Consider the following 16,432-nt stretch of genomic DNA (forward strand, 5'->3'; position numbering starts at 1 on the left):
ACATCTCTCACTGACTCCCACTCTATCCATTTAGAATGGAAATCTACCAATACTAGTAAATACTTATCACTCTCTCCCAAACCTGCAATTGGGCCCATAATATCAACAGTCAGTTTCACCCAAGGCTGACTAGGAACAGTATTAGGGATCATGGGAGTTTCACGAACCACTTTACTCTTATCACAGGATTGACACATTGCACAATGTTTTACTTTCATTTCTGCCATTTTGTCCAAACCTGGCCACCAATAGCTTTGCCTCAACTTCCTCTTCATAGCTCCCTCTCCCGGATGACCTTGGTGAGCCGAATCTATCAATAACTTCCTAATACCTTCTGGTGGTATACAATGTTTTCCCCTCCACAACTTTTCATCCATCCAATACAACTCATCTTTAATGTCCCACCAAATGTGGAAGTTTCTGTCTAGCCTTTTTTTTTCTGGCCATCCTTCCATAGTCCATGTCCTCACCATTTCCAAGTTTTCATCTTTCTGCCCTTCTCGCAACCATACATCCCGCGTAACCGCCTGCTCAACCTCAGCTACAACTGCCTCATCCAATATCTCCTCTTTCATACCCTTCTCAATCTCTCTTTCTTCTTTCCCTGGCAACCTAGACAAATAGTCCGCTACGACGTTCTTCTTTCCGGGCAAGAAACTCACCTCAAAATTAAACAATTGCAGTCCCAAACCCCATCTGTTAATCCTGGGCGAGCCCATTGCCCATCTTGCACTCTCAAAAAGCTGAACCATAGGCTTGTGGTCAGACCTCACTACAAACTTTCTACCCCACAAGAAAAATTTAAAATGGTGAACCGCCCAGAACATAGCCAGCGTTTCTCTTTCAATAACTGAATATTTCGTTTCAACCCCTCTCAGTGGCCGTGAGGCAAATGCAATCACTCTCTCCACATTATCCTTGTTAAACTGTAAAAGGATTGCCCCCAATCCTACACCACTAGCGTCCACAACCAACACACACTTATCATGGACTACAAACCTACCAATTGACGGTGCATTCACTATTGCCTCTTTAATATCTTTAAATGCCTTTTCACACTCTTTGCACCACAAAAATTTTGTCCCTTTGCCCAGGAGTAACCTCAATGGCGTAGATAAGCTTGCGAAGTTCTCCACGAATTTGTGATAATACTCAGCAAGACCAAGGAACGATCTCACTTGCTCCTTATTCTCGGGTCTAGGCGCATTCTTGATTGACTCTACCAAACTTTTTCTAGGTCTCACACCACCACTGTCTACTACATGTCCCAGGAACTCCACACTCCTCACTTTTATCTTACATTTACTCCTCTTTACTGTCAACCCTGCTTCATCCAGTCTCTCCAATACTCTCGCAAAAATCACATCATGTTCATCCTCCGAGCCAGCATAGACAAGAATGTCATCCTGAAAAACCACTACATTCTGTACACCCTCTAACACAGTTTCCATTACTCTCTGGAAAACAGCAGCTGCCGACGCCAGCCCAAAAGGCATTCTGCAATATTTAAATGTACCCAAGGGAGTCACAAATGCCGTTAAAATTTGACTTTCCTTCAATAATGGTACCTGATGATACGCTTGTGACAAATCTACCACAGAAAACACCGTTGCACCCTCAAGCGTGGACAGTTTTTCCCCAATATTTGGAAGAGGGTGTTTATCAACCAAAATGTTTCTATTTAGGTCCCTTAAGTCCACACATAACCTGATGTCACCATTGGACTTTGCTGCTACCACCACCGGTGAAAGCCACTCAGAGCTCTCCACTCTTTCAATGATACCACCTTGCAGCAGTTTTTGCAATTCTAGCTTCACCTTATCATACAAATTGTGTGGAATAGGTCTAACTTTGTGCACCTTGGGTACTGCACCTTTCTTTAGTACAATACTGTGCTCAAAGTCTTTCAATACCCCCAAATCCTCTGTAAACACCCTAGGATATTTTTTTTCCCAAACATCCTTCACTTCTGCCACTGTCACAGGACACTCTGCATTAGCTTGGATTCTTATACCCAACTTCCTTTGTTCTGCCCACCCTAACAAGGATGAACCTTCATGTGTAACATACACATCTGCATCGCAACTGCGCCCTTTGTATTTAATGGACGCACAAAACTTTCCAAGAACCTTGATCTTGATGTTTCCATAAGCATACGGCTCAATATCATGTTCGCTGAGCTGTTCCACTTTCCCTTGTACACATCCTTCATACGTCTTCCTCGATATGAGGGTCCACGGCGAACAACTGTCAACTTTCATTGTTACTACTCTGCCCTGGACCAAAAAAACATCTGTAGGACCTCTCCCCTCAGGGTATAATTCGGCAATTTCCAAAACGTGCCTTCCCTGAAGTGGTGCACTACGACTCTCCTCTTGTTCCGGAGTGCTCATCTCCACACTGTTGACTTGTCCTGACTCCTTGCAAACCCTTGCAAAATGACCTCTCTTTTTACACTTTAAACAGTTAATATTCTTGGCCGGACAGAAAACACTTGAGGCTATATGCCGATTGCTTCCACATTTAAAACATTTGATTTCCTTGAAAAATGTTGGTTTCCTTGGAGTAGGACTTCTAACTGCAGCAACTTCACTCCCGTACTTGTCCGCCTTCATATTTGACATATATTTGGTCGTTTGTTCCATACTTCGTGCCAACTCTACCGCCGCCTCTAGTGGAAGATCTCTGGATAGCAACCTCTCCTGTATCCTTTCACTATTAGTACAACGTACTAATTGATCCCTTATTAATGAGTCAGCAAGATTACCAAAATCACATGAATGACTGAGAGTTCTCAACGCAGCTATGAAATTCTCAACTGGTTCTTGCGGCTCCTGACCCCTTTTAAAGAACTTATGTCTCTCAAACGTAACATTTTTCCTGGGTTCAAAATGAGTTTCCAGTTTCTTTACTGCCGTGCCATAAGGGTCAGCCTCTCCTTGGCCCTCTTGAGCCGGTTCCGGTAACCCATCGTACACACTGCGCCCTTCCGCGCCCAAATTGTGTAGGAGGATGGCCTCCTTCCTTGCAGATGAAAATTTGTCTCCACCTATTGCGATGAGATAAGTATCAAATAGCCTTTTCCATCTGTCCCATCTTATATTGGCTGTGCCTGCTTCCGGAAGGAAAGGTGGGGGTGCTGCCATACTTGCCGCAGCCATAATGCCCCTGTTCTTTGAATTTAACTTGAATCAGAAACAGCGCCCCAATTTTAAAATGTACTCTTGTCAACAGTGGGCTTTTTACCCAAATGTAAAAATAGTGCTCTCCAGCGTTTAATTCCAGTCATCAGATCCTACAAGAGTATCCTTCCTCCAAATACTCAGATCTGTCACACTCAAACGCTCCTTGGAGCTAAAACACTGCCTTTGCCACAACAGCAAAACATCACCACTCACTGTGCCCCAATTTGGCAGGATTCCATCCAAAAAACGCTTGTTTTTTTTTTTTTTTGTTTTTTTTCTTGAGCGCTTACTAGCAGTAATACGGTAACTGAGATGTCCAGGGACAGCATTCAGAAAGGGCCGCACTTTGAGTGCCAAGATCCTCCCATTCGATATGTTCTGCTTCCAAACCCCTCCCTCCTGTCTTCCTCCTCACCTCTGCACGAAATGTCCTGAAGGGAGGGGCGTGACTGACACACAGCAGTGTGAGGAACACTGGCCCCGTCAACCCAGACGGACCTTTCCGCAATCCTTAACACTAGGAGGTATATTCACGACGCGGCCACAGAGCACTTCAAAGGAGCCAAAAAAAACAAGAGCGGTACCGCTTGCATCCATTCCCCCGCGGGCCTGCTCATCCCATCCTCGTCGCCATTTGAAAAGAATGGGCCGAGGCAGTTAAGCAGTTAAAGCTTTAGCTTTATTTTCATAGCAGGCCCGCAGGGAGCACACATCAATCTATGGCTCCGCCAACCGTCACTCGCGTCTCGCCTCGCGCCCACAATAGAATCTAAGGCAGACGTGATGCGGGACAGCGAGCGACGGCAAGCGCGAGCCCTGCATTAACCAACATCTCTACAGTAAGCCTGCACTTTGCGAGTTCGAATCCTGACAAGACAAGCTCTGCCCTTGACGTTTCTGAGGTCATATACATTGGGTAATAGCTAGTTTAACAGTGCCTCCAGGTGGATGCAATCTGATATGAAGCTCTATATAAAAAAATATTATGTTATTATTATAAAGCAGCCTTGGCTTTTTTGCAAACATTCAGAATCCTGAAGTTTAAACACTTATTTTTTGAAAGTGTATTGAAGCATTACCCCTACTAAAAACCACCACACCTTTGAAACCAAGCTGGCAAGGCCTTCCTGAAAGGTACCCCAGCACCGGCACTGGCATAACTTCTCCAAGAAAGAGCGACTGGATGTGTTGATGCCAACCACAACACATCACAGCAGAGCTATCACAATATAAAGTGTCAGCTTGTCCTCGCAGGTGCTGCTTTATACATTTTTCAGCAGAAAGGCAGCCAAGTTTGGGGCCCGAGCAATGATGGAGCGCCATTTTGAGATCATATTTCATAGCGTTAGACTTGGCATTCGTCTGAGTGCCCGAAAAGAGCCCGGACAGCGACATCATTATAAAAGAAATGGATATAGAATAAACACGCCACATAATAATTCTTAAGTAGTATGAAGGCAGGGATTTGGAGTAAAATATCACACACACTCGTGTTCGGCAGATCCTGGACCCCAGCCAGCACTCTTACTGTGTGATTTCCTCTTCATCATTAAGGCTATAAATAAGACATGTGGCAAGCCATGACTTCGTGAGATTGAGTTGGGAGTTTGTTGATGGGTGTTTATTCAAAAATACAGCGAAAAGACCTTCATCTTCATTAAGGAACGCAGACCGCTCATTTTTTTTTATTTTTTTTTTAAAGGGACTACATTTATGATTTGATCTTTGTTCTGTTTTGTTGTAAGAGAACAGACTATGGCATTCGCTAGGCGTAGGAATTAATGCTGGCAGGCACGCTATCACGGCGCATGCTAAATGCCGATATTGTGGTATTGATTGCATAGGAACTGATCCAACCACCAGTGCTACACATTATACTATCCCTAAGCGCGTCACTGACAGTTGGGCAGATTTTCAGAAAGATTTACCACTTCCGCAGGTGGTATTTCTGAAAATATTTGTCATTCAGAGTTTACCGCTGGCGAGGGAGGAAAAGGTATTTTAAAAAATAAATAAATAATCTGCCATTCACACTTTCTATGTGAAGGAGGAAATGGGTAATGTGCAGTATTAGTTCATGGCACTGTTGCGCATTCTTTTATGCACACAACGGTGAATTCCTACCCTGGTATGCATTACATGGGTAACATGGTGAGAGGGGGCATCAGAGATGTCCACCTTTTCGCCCCCTTACCATGGACTATTGTAAACACTTTTGCACTGTATTGAAAAGAAGCACCTATGCTTCCCTTCTGGTCAGTAATAAAAAGATTGAAAAAAATACAAGGACCAATTTGGACATTTTGTTCTCCAACTCTAAGATCATGGTAAAAATAGGCGGACGTTTCTGCAGAAAGTTTGCCTAAAGTAATGCTCGTGGCATTCCCAGGAAGTACTGCTGGTGGTATTCCCAGGGAATACTGCTGGTGGTATTTGACCAAACCCTGAATTGGATGGATGGTAACATCGACAGTATTGACCAAATACTGCCAATTGTACTGTTACCCCCCAACTCTGAATGACCCTCTAAGTCTTACTGGTCACGGTCAGGTGTGTAAGGTCGACCATTGCAGAATGTCCACTATTTAGGCTGCCCCAGCCCAGACCAAGCTCCCTTTATGTGTATCGGCAACAGGAATTCAATGGTCCCCTTCCCTCATTATGCTAGCACACCCAGTAATTTTGAGTCACAGTGCTGCTCACTTCCCTTTACTCTTGTTGCAGTCCAGTTTTCCATGTTTTGGTAAGAGCTTGCTTTTGAAGTCCAGGCTGGGAGACAATGGGGTCTAGGAAGTTCTCATGAGGTCATTTGACTATCAATGACAATTAATGAATTACAGGTAGTGTTTATAGACAGGACTGTGTCCACATTGAAGCAATTCAAGGTATCTGCATGGAGCGTCCATAGTGGAGTGGAGGCCACATGGCTCTACACCCAAGACTGCATAAATCCCTGCCCGAGCAGAGTAAACACAGCAGGTTGGTGTCTGTCATCAGGTCTGGACATCCCTCATGACATTAAAAAGTGGGGGGAGGAAGGGAGAGGAGTATTTTATATGAAAATCTTATCGACCTGACCTATAGAATTATTTGCGCGCTGAACAGTGACTGTGCGCGCTAATCAGCATGCAAAACTCCTTTCATCGATTCATGAAACCGGCTTTGCATGCCTTTCTGTGGCTTTGCCCTGGCCCGTCACTTCTCTGCTTGAAGTCGAGTGCAGTGCGCGAGACTTCATGCAAAGAGTGGGACTGGCCTACGCAAGGAAATGAATAGGGGGCAGAATATGCATATACCCCATTCCCAACACAGAATGAGGAAGAACGTGAACGTGTTGAGGGACAGGCCAGGCAGAGAAACCACACGCCCATTCAAGCACAAACACAACTAATGTATTGATTTCACAGCGCACGTCATGTAGGGAAAAGTCACGTGCGGACCGCCTGATCTCACCATCACAATATGGTAAACCAAAGTACAATGCGCGTAGAATGTGCAAAAGAAACAGCGCATATAAAGCATACAATGCACACCATCCCAACATCGGTCAGCCACAATGAATGCCCAAATAATGGGAGCCACCGTAGTTGGGCACAGATGAGGAGGAGGATGCAGAGACCCTGAATTTTTGCAAAACCCACCACACTGTTTGGGATGCCAGATGACCAGGTGTATGCAAGTTACCGGTCGCCGTCCTTTGGCATACTAGAACTGGTCATGCAGTGGAACATCCCCTACCATCTGTTCCCATGCCCTCACCCCCATGGAAAAGGTAAGGGCAAGCCGAAAGCACTCCATTTCATACCCAGAGGCTCCTTTCAGCGCATCACAGCTATTGTTGGTGGCATATCTCAAGCCAATATATACATACCACGCACAGTGCAGGAAAGGCAGAGAATGTGCCAGGAGTTCTATGCACTAGCACACTTCCCACGTGTACTTGAAGCCATTGATTGTACACATGTTGGGCTCTGCTCACCTCAATTGAGCGAGCACATTTACAGAACCGGAAGCATTGGCATTCCATCAATGTGCAGATCATCTGTGATGCAAAAGGAGTCATCATGCAAGTCAACACCAATCTTGCTGGCAACATACATAACAGTTACATCTACCGCCAGTCACCACCCTACCTGGCCCTGGCATCAGGAAAGTTCAGCAACAGCTGGCTCTTCAGTGAGTATCAAATGTCACTCATGTGACAAAGTGAACAACTAACCATGACAATAAATGCCAATAACAACCATCAACACATTTGCAGGGGACAGTGCCTACCCACTTTCAAGATTCCTGCTCACGCCATTGAGGAATCCGGCAACACCAGCAGAGATGAGATGAAATGCGGCACATATAGCCGCTAGGGCCTTAGTTGAGTGCACATTTGGGGTGCTTAAGTCACGTTTCCGCTCCCTTGACCACTCTGGCCGTTTATTGCTATATGCCCCACCAGTGGTATGTAAAATCATCCTGACAGCATGTGTCCTGCACAATGTTGTCACATGGTGTGCCATTCCAATTGATATGCATGAGGGTCATCAGCCTTAGCCACAGGTACCACCCTTGCCCTTGGTTGGCCAAAGGGCACAGGGAGAGGCTGCACGCAATCAGTGTGTGCAAACATACGTCTCATAAAAATCAGTCCCTTTGGAGCACAGTGAGACACATCCCTGGTGCAATTCAATGATGACTTGGGGCATTCCTACGTGCCCATAACAAAACCCTGAGAATGTGTGCCTGGGAGAGGCAAAACATGCATGGTCGTAGCCATAAAATCAACTGCAACCAACACTGACACATTCATAGCAACTGTAAATCGCAGTGACCATGTTGCACACACCAAAGCACAAAACAGAAGCAACAAAATCCTTGACCACGGTCACATGGCCAACACCAACAATAGTGCTCACAGACCCACAACAACCCACAGGAGAACACAAGTAGGAAGGCACAGCACAAAATGTAAACCCCAACTAACACTTGTGTGGACTGCCCTGGCCACCCTATGCGTGACTCACAACAATATACAGCTTGAGTGGCCACCCCATTCCCTCAAAACAATGATGCCCACAATTCCCATCTACATATAAATAATCACACAGAATGCAAACATGACAGGTTCACTTCAAGAAAGATGCACCTCACACATTTCCCCTTGTGAGCCTGCTGCAACTTTAGCCTGGAATGATTTCCTCCTCCCCTTGGTAGTCTCACAAACCGGCCTACTTTGCTGATGTGTCACGTGCAGGCATCCGACAGCACTGTCCTCGACAAATCCAGAAATCATCTTCCCATGCAGAATACCTCAGTATACAAAAATAAGACAAAGTCAGAGCAGGTTACACATCCATGCACTCAATTACACTGCACATGTGTCCCCCTGAGTGCCATGCAACACATGCAAGTAAGAAATCAGCAGCCACGCATCACCATGTGTCCCTGCCCCCATGCAGCCAGACCCGCCCACCCCAAGCCAATGCAAGAAGAAAACCACACACAGTGACACATTTCCCTCGCACAACACTTACACTGCTTGCCCTCATCAGTGCTATGCAGTGAAGGAGCAGGTATCACTTACCTCTCGTTCTGGTGACGGGACATTGTGAACACGCTGATCTGGTTGGAGGCAGAATCACAGTGGGAGGACTCTCAAAAAGAGATCACTGAGAGGTTTGAAACCCATGATCCCCTTGGAAGCACTTCCAATGCCACAAAATGGCATCCCCTGATTAACGTGTTATAAGAAGAGTGCAGTAAACACTGGCAGGGGAGTCGAAGAGGGAATGTCCACGACGACAGAATGCAAACATCTCATTAATTGCAGTGAAGGCAGGATTCAGCAGAAGGCAGCTGCTCAAAGGGGCAGCAGCCACACAAGAAGACAGGGCACAGAAGCAACTGACATAAAAGAGACAAGCAGACAAGAGAAAGGAATGAGAAATGGAGGTCAAGGAGCATGGCACACAAAAGGGAGCAGTGAAAAGGCAAGAGGAAGGGAAGGCAAAGCTCATAGGGACTTGAATGAATGAGGATCAATGTGCTGGTAACAGAAGGGAGCATTGAGATGCACTGAGCAGCTCTCAACAGGCAGCAAAATATCTTCTGGCGTACCGTGCATGGCACATGTCCCCATGAGAAACAACAACACCAGGTCAATGGTGTGTGCCTGTTGTCTGTAGTGAACCTGGCATCCCACAATTGGGCTATGCCGTGTGTGTACTTGTCTCTGACAGCACCCCCTGAAGGGGCAGAAGTACCATGAGTGCACTCCCAGCATGGCTACACATGCCATGCAAAGCTGAGTGAATGGGGTGCCGAGCGTATTAGGCAGAATCATATGCAGTACCCTTTGGGAACACTATACACAATTAAGACTACAAGTGTAAGTACAATTTCACCTTTGGTACATGCCTGTACTACATAATAAAGTGGTAGTGATGGCTGAGTAGCCCAACTTATCTCATGAGTAAAGTGAGCAGTACAAGAGATTACACAAAGGACAACACATATTATGGTTCAAATAAACACTGATTCAAGGTTTCTGAGTAAAAGAATATACATTTATTTACACCATCAGTTATAAAACAGTTCACTATCATAAAGCAGCAGAAAATAACAGTCTTAATATACTACAATAACACCCAATCCATTCTGGACAAGTTAGGCTCAAAATGAAGTGTGAGCAAAATGGCACTCCAGCAATTTAAAAGGGAGAAAAGACAAGTTTATTCAAAATCAATAGCACCAACAAGTTATAGGCAGGGCATTTTAGAAAAGGCTACTACAAATAGGATTCAAGTCGATAGGTATGGGCCAATGATAATGGATCAGAGTCTTTGCAGAGGATCACACAGTTCAAAGTAGTTTGCAGTTAAGTCTTTGCCAAGAGTTCAAAACGAAGATGGTGGGAGGAAAATTTATTTAAAGGAGAAGAGAAGGACAAGCCTTCAGAGAGGTGAAAGATTTCCTGAGCTTTCACAAAATGGGATAACTATTAAACCCTCCAGTACTTTATTGGAAGATAGGGTGTATTGGGTCTGTAAATTTAAAAAGACTAGTAAAGTCAATGGTAACTTTGAATGTTCTGGGAGACAATAGTCAGTCCCAGAAAATGGAGTTTAAAGTGGGAAGTCTGAAAAGACAACCCTGTGTCACTGCACTAAAGGTGCTGGGTGACACACAGTAAAAAGATGATGCCTATGGGGTGGGTGAGACTCCATAGTCCATGAGCATAAATATGTACAACACACATAGCAAAACACATGTAAGAGTGGGAAAAAAGGCTCACACTCTTCCCAGGTGAAAAATGAAACCCTAGAAATCCAGCAAAGCTGCTGAGGGACTCAAAAGGTAAGGGAAATTAGCCATTCTGGAGAATTCTCCCTAACACTGGCCCCCCCAGACTAAGGGACAGGAGGATTTAATCCACTCCTGGATGAATCTGTTCACTCTAGTCGGTCAAACAGAGAGACCATCAGCATTTTAGTGGTGACATCCCGACCTGTGCTCAATGGTGAAATCAACCCCTTGCAGGCAGATTGACCATCTTAGTAGTTTTGGGTTTTCCCCTTTCATTTGCACCAACCATCTTAAGGGTTGGTGGTCTGTCTGAATCACAAAATTAGATCCATACAAGTATGGTCTAAACTTACTCAGAGACCACACAATAGCAAAGCACTCACGCTCAATGGTTCCCCACCTTGTTTCTGGTTCCTTCAGCTTCCTGCTGATGAAGCAAATGGGGTGCTCCCTACCTTTCTCATCCAGTTGACTAAGGACTGCACCTATAACTGTAATGAAAGCATCTGTCTGCACAATGAAGGGCTGCTGATAATCAGGAGCTTGACAAAGGGCTTTCTTCAGGTTTTCAAAGGCTTGAGTGCACTCCTCATTCCATCTGACTTTCTAAGGGAATTTTGGAGAGGAGACCACATTCAAGGGAGAGGCTATGGTCCCATAGTTCTCTATGAAGTCCCTGTAGTATCCAGTGAGACCTAGGAAGGCTCTCACCTGGGTTTGAGTAGTAGGAGTGGCCCAGTTTTGTACAGCTTGTACTTTGCTAGGCAATGGCCTTATTTCACCTCCTCCTACCTCATGACCAAGGTAGACCACTTTGTTCTGACCAATTTGACGTTTTCCTACCTTTATGGTCAGATGGGCCTGCGCAAGAGCTTGAAATACATATCCTAAGTGGTCAACATGTCCTTTCCAAGTAGAGCTGAACACTGCAAGGTCATCCAAGTATGCCATGCAGAAGTACTCCATCCCATTCAAAACTTGATTAACCATCCTTTGGAATGTAGCAGGTGCATTCTTTCATCCAAGGGGCATAACCTTAAACTGGTAGAGGCCTGCTGGGGTCGAGAATGCAGTTTCCTCCTTGGCCTGGTCTGTCAGGGCTATTTGCCAATAGCCTGAAGTAAGACCAAATGTACTGAGGTACTTGGCTGCACCAAGTTTATCCACCAGTTCATCTGTCCTTGGTAAAGGATGGGCATCAGTCTTTGTGACTGCATTTAGAGCTCTATAGTCCACACAGAATCTCAACTCCTTGGATCCTGCCTTTGGTAATAGAACAACTGGTTTAGACCATGGACTTGTAGATGGCTCTATAGCCCCGAGATCAAGCATCTTGTTGACCTCCTCCTTTATGTGGGTCCTTACATGGTCTGACATTCTGTAACCTCTGCTTTTCACAGGTAAGCAGTCACCAGTTAGAATATCATGCTGGCCCCAAGGGGTCAAGCCTGGTGATAGTGAAAACAGGGAGGCAAACTGATTTAACAGAAACATGCCCTCCTCCTGTTGTTCATATGTCAGATGAGAAGAGAGATAAACTCCTTCTATTTTCTCATCTAAATGCTGTCCTCTAAGTAGGTCAGGTAGAGGTTCACTCTCCTTCTCCTCTTGAGCTGAAGCTAGAAGCAAAGCTCCCACTTCTGGTCTCGAGACATAGGCCTTCAACCGGTTGGTGTGAAAGACTCTGGGAGCTTCCTTAGGGTTGCCTAAATCCACCAGATAGTTCACCTCTCCAAGTTTTCCCACAACCTTGAAGGGTCCGATCCACTTGTCTGGTAAGGCCCTCTGCCTTGCTGGCACCACAACTAGCACAAGCTGGTCTTGAGCGAACTCAACCATGTTGGCCTTCTGGTCATGCCAATGTTTGACCAGAGCCTGACCTGCTTTCAAGTTATCATTAGCTTCTGCCATCATGTGTGACATTCTCCTTGGAAGAGCTATCACATAGTCGGTTATTCTGACTCGCTTGGGGGAAGGAACACTCTCCAACTCTTCCTTAATCAGGGCCAAAGGGCTTCTGACTGGATGACCATAAAGAAGTTCAAAGAGTATATTTCCAACTCCCTCTTGAGGGACTTCTCTATAAGCAAAGAGAAGGCATGGCAGTAGAAGGTCCCACTTTCTTTTAAGGGGTTCTTCTAAAGCACGTATCATGCTCTTCATAGTACAATTGACCCTTTCAACCAGTCCCTTAGTTTGTGTATGGTAGGCTGTAGAGAACTTGTATGTGACACCACAGGTTTTCCATATGGTTTGCATGTAGTGGGACATAAAATTGGACCCCCTGTCAGATATCACTTCCTTTGGAAACCCTACTCTGGTAAAAATGCGTCGTCACAGCCAGTAATCATAGGTATCACCTCAAGATATCTAGTAGAATGGTCTTCTACAACCAGGATAAACCTGTTTCCTGAAGATATGGGAGGGTCAATGGGACCAACAATGTCGATTCCCACCCTCTCAAAAGGAACTCCCACCACTGGGAGAGGCACCAATGGTGCCACATTCTTGGCTCCACTCTTTCCAGATGTTTGGCAAGTGTGACAGCTCCTACATAATTTGTCAACTTCTGAACCCATCTTAGGCCAGTAGAAGTATAAAGAAAGCCTTTCCTTGGTCTTTTTGAAACGGAAGTGACCAGCCAAAGGTATCTCATGGGCCAACTGTAGGAACTGGAGTCTGTTTTCTAAGGGAACTACAAGTCTTTTGCAGTCCCCAGGGATAGACTTATCTGGTTCACTGTAGAAGAGGCCATCTTCCCAATGCAACCTGTGATTCCCAGGCTCTTGTCCATCAAACTGAGAAGCTGCCTGTAGGCGAAGACCTTCATGAGTAGGACACTCCCTTTGTCCTCTGCTGAAGTCTGCCCTGCTGCGTCCACCTTCTGTGAGTTAAGACTGCAGCTCTGGATTGTCAGCAGGATCCAGATCTCCAAGTAGAGTAAGGACCTCTTCCAGATTTGATTCTTCAGTAGCTGGATCAACCACACAGGGCTGTACCTCGCACTCACCCTCAGCTGGTGGAAGAGTCACAGGTGTGACCTTGGACAATCTTGGGGATGTCCTGGTTGGTAGCACAGGAGTGCTATCTGCTTTCTTCTGGGAGGTCTTAGGTTTCCCCTTTGCCTCTTTCTTTTTTGAAATAGCAGTTAGTAAGTCCTGTGGACTAGGGGTGATAGTTTCCTCTATCAAATCCCCTGGAGAGCCTCTCAAGGTCCTCTCCCTGCAGGCCTAGTGAGCTCCTGTTTCCTTTTACTGGAAGGCCTGGGGGTACTAGACACAAATCCAAGAGTTTTCAGGTCATTACCCAACATGACTCTACCAGGTAATTCATTTTGCCCACTAACAGGTAATTTGCCAGTCATGTCATTGCACTGGATGGGAGCTGGTAACTGGGGAGGCATTTGCACAAGGCCTCCAGCTAACTTGGTTAGGTATTTGGGTGCCTTGGCAACATCCTCTACCTTGAAAAATGATTAATCAACCACAGATATGCTTGCTCCAATGTCTCTGATAGCAGGAGTCTCCTGGCCATTTACAAGGACACTATCTTCATAATACTCTTTAGTATTATCTGGGATGGAATTATAGACATCTAAATTCTGTTGTTCCCCCCACAAACCCAGGGACACTAAAGAAAAACTAGCTGAGATTCTCATGGTTTCATCAGCCAGTAGGGGAAAGTTTCCACTTGTCATAGGTACTTCTTCCTCTGGGGAGAAGGCTAAGGAGACAGTGTGGACCCCTGAAGGTTTACCCTTGCATCTGGTATCCCCTTTCACATGGTCAGTTGACCCTAAAACATAACATTTACCAAATGTTTTGATGAATGGGGGTTTGTTCTGACTCACCTCTAGTTTTGCACCAGGAGGTACACTAGCCTGATTCGGTTTTCCTTGGGGCTTACACTGGTTATATCTGGGACCCTCTTTTGGATTGGAGGTATTAGAATTCCCCTTGTTATCTTTCCATGGCTGCTTTCGCTCATCCTTCTTCTGAGTTGCCCCAGAATCCTTGTGAGTAGCCCTGTTGGCAACCCACAAGTCAGCAGCCATAGCTACCTTCTTTGGATCTATCTCCTTAGAATCAGCCAAGTGCTGTCTGAGCTCAGGAGAGCAGACATCATATATTGACTCCAACATAACAAGATATCTCATACCTTCAGAAGTGTTAACTCTATAACCCTTAACCCAACCCTCTAAATTCTTCAAATATTCACACACCCAGGTAGCCCAAGGGGTACGATCATGCTTTTTGAGGGTCCTAAACCTCTTAAGGTACTGGGAAGGGGTTGTCCCAAATCTAGCAATTCAAACTAGCTTCACACACTCATAATCCATCCTATCCACCTCCCCAACTCCATCACAACATCACATGCAACAGTGGGTAGCCTAGAGAAGAGCCAAGGAAGCAACTGATTCCCTGTAATATCTTGAATCCCATAGTTATACTCAAACATTGCCAACCAATCCAAAATATCAAGCTTAGCCTCATACATACCCACAATTTCTTTAGGCATATGGGGTCTCTTACGACTGGAAGACCTAGAAGACTCTGGGAGAGAAGCATTCTCAATAGACAATGTTTTCATTTCTAGTGCATGATTCAACTCCATTTCTCTGAGCTTAAGTTCTTGATGCTTTTGTTCAGATTGAGCATTAATACGTTTGAATTTCAATTCAAGCCTCATCTTTTCTAGAGCAATGAATTCAGGAATGGGTGTAGGACTTGACGGGGTACCAGTGGACAACGGTTGAGGTTTCTGAGCAGGTAGAGGAGCAATAGGGCCTACATTGTGAGACTCATCTGCCTCATGTAACTCATCCATAATATTTGAAACATTATCTTTCTCATCACTTTCCATATTTGCTGGAGGGTTAGGCATTCCAGACCCACTCCCCAGACTGTGGTTCTCTAACAACTTTTCAATTAATTCTGACTTTTTGCCTTTAACAGAGAGATTCCTATCTTTACACAGATTTTTCAAATGATCAACAGTGTAAGTAAGGAGGGTCTCCTGGCTGTAGCTTTCCATTTAAGACATGATTAAAATTGCTTTTAGTGGTGTTTAGACCTGTGGTTAGTTGAGCCAGGGTAATAGCAGCACTCTAAGTGTACTCACTATACTTTATCCTCACCACTGTACACCAGTGTTAGGCAGAATCATATGCAGTACCCTTTGGGAACACTACACACAATTAAGACGGCACGTGTAAGTACAATTTCACCTTTGGTACAAGCCTGTAGTACACAGTAAAGTGGTAGCGATTGCTGAGCAGCCAGACTTATCTCAAGAGAAAAGTGAGCAGTACAAGAGATTACAAAAAGGACAACAATTATTATGGTTCAAACAAACACTGACTCAAGGTTTCTGAGTAAAAGAATATACATATATTTACACCATCAGTTATAAAAACAGTTCACTATCATAAAGCAGCAGAAAATCACAGTCCTAATATACTACAATAACACCCAATCAATTCTGGACAAGTTAGGCTCAAAATGAAGTGTGAGCAAAATGGCACTCCAGCAATTTAAAAGGGAGAAAATACAAGGTTATTCAAAATCAATAGCACCAACAAGTTATAGGCAAGGCAATCTAGAAAAGGCTACTACAACTAGGTTTCAAGTCAATAGGTCTTGGCCAATGTTAATGGATCAGAGTCTTTGCAGAGGATCACACAGTTCAAAGTTGTTCGCGGTTAAGTCTTTGCCAAGAGATCAAAACGAAGTTGGTTGGAGGAAAAGTTATTTAAAGGAGAAGAGAAGGACAAGCATTTGGAGAGGCAAAAGATTTGCTGTGCTTCCACCACGGTCGGACGAAATCGACGACCAAATTTGCACAGTACCTTTAAAGAAGAAGAATACTGCAGCTAAGGCAGTTGTTCCTGGCAGTTCCATCAGGCTCGTGGATCCTAAAGCTTCCGTCGTGGTGATGAGAAGGAGGACGGT

Source organism: Ambystoma mexicanum, chromosome 4p (assembly GCF_040938575.1).
Source record: "Ambystoma mexicanum isolate Mex_15411 chromosome 4p, UKY_AmexF1_1, whole genome shotgun sequence".
Taxonomy (NCBI): Eukaryota; Metazoa; Chordata; class Amphibia; order Caudata; family Ambystomatidae; genus Ambystoma; species Ambystoma mexicanum.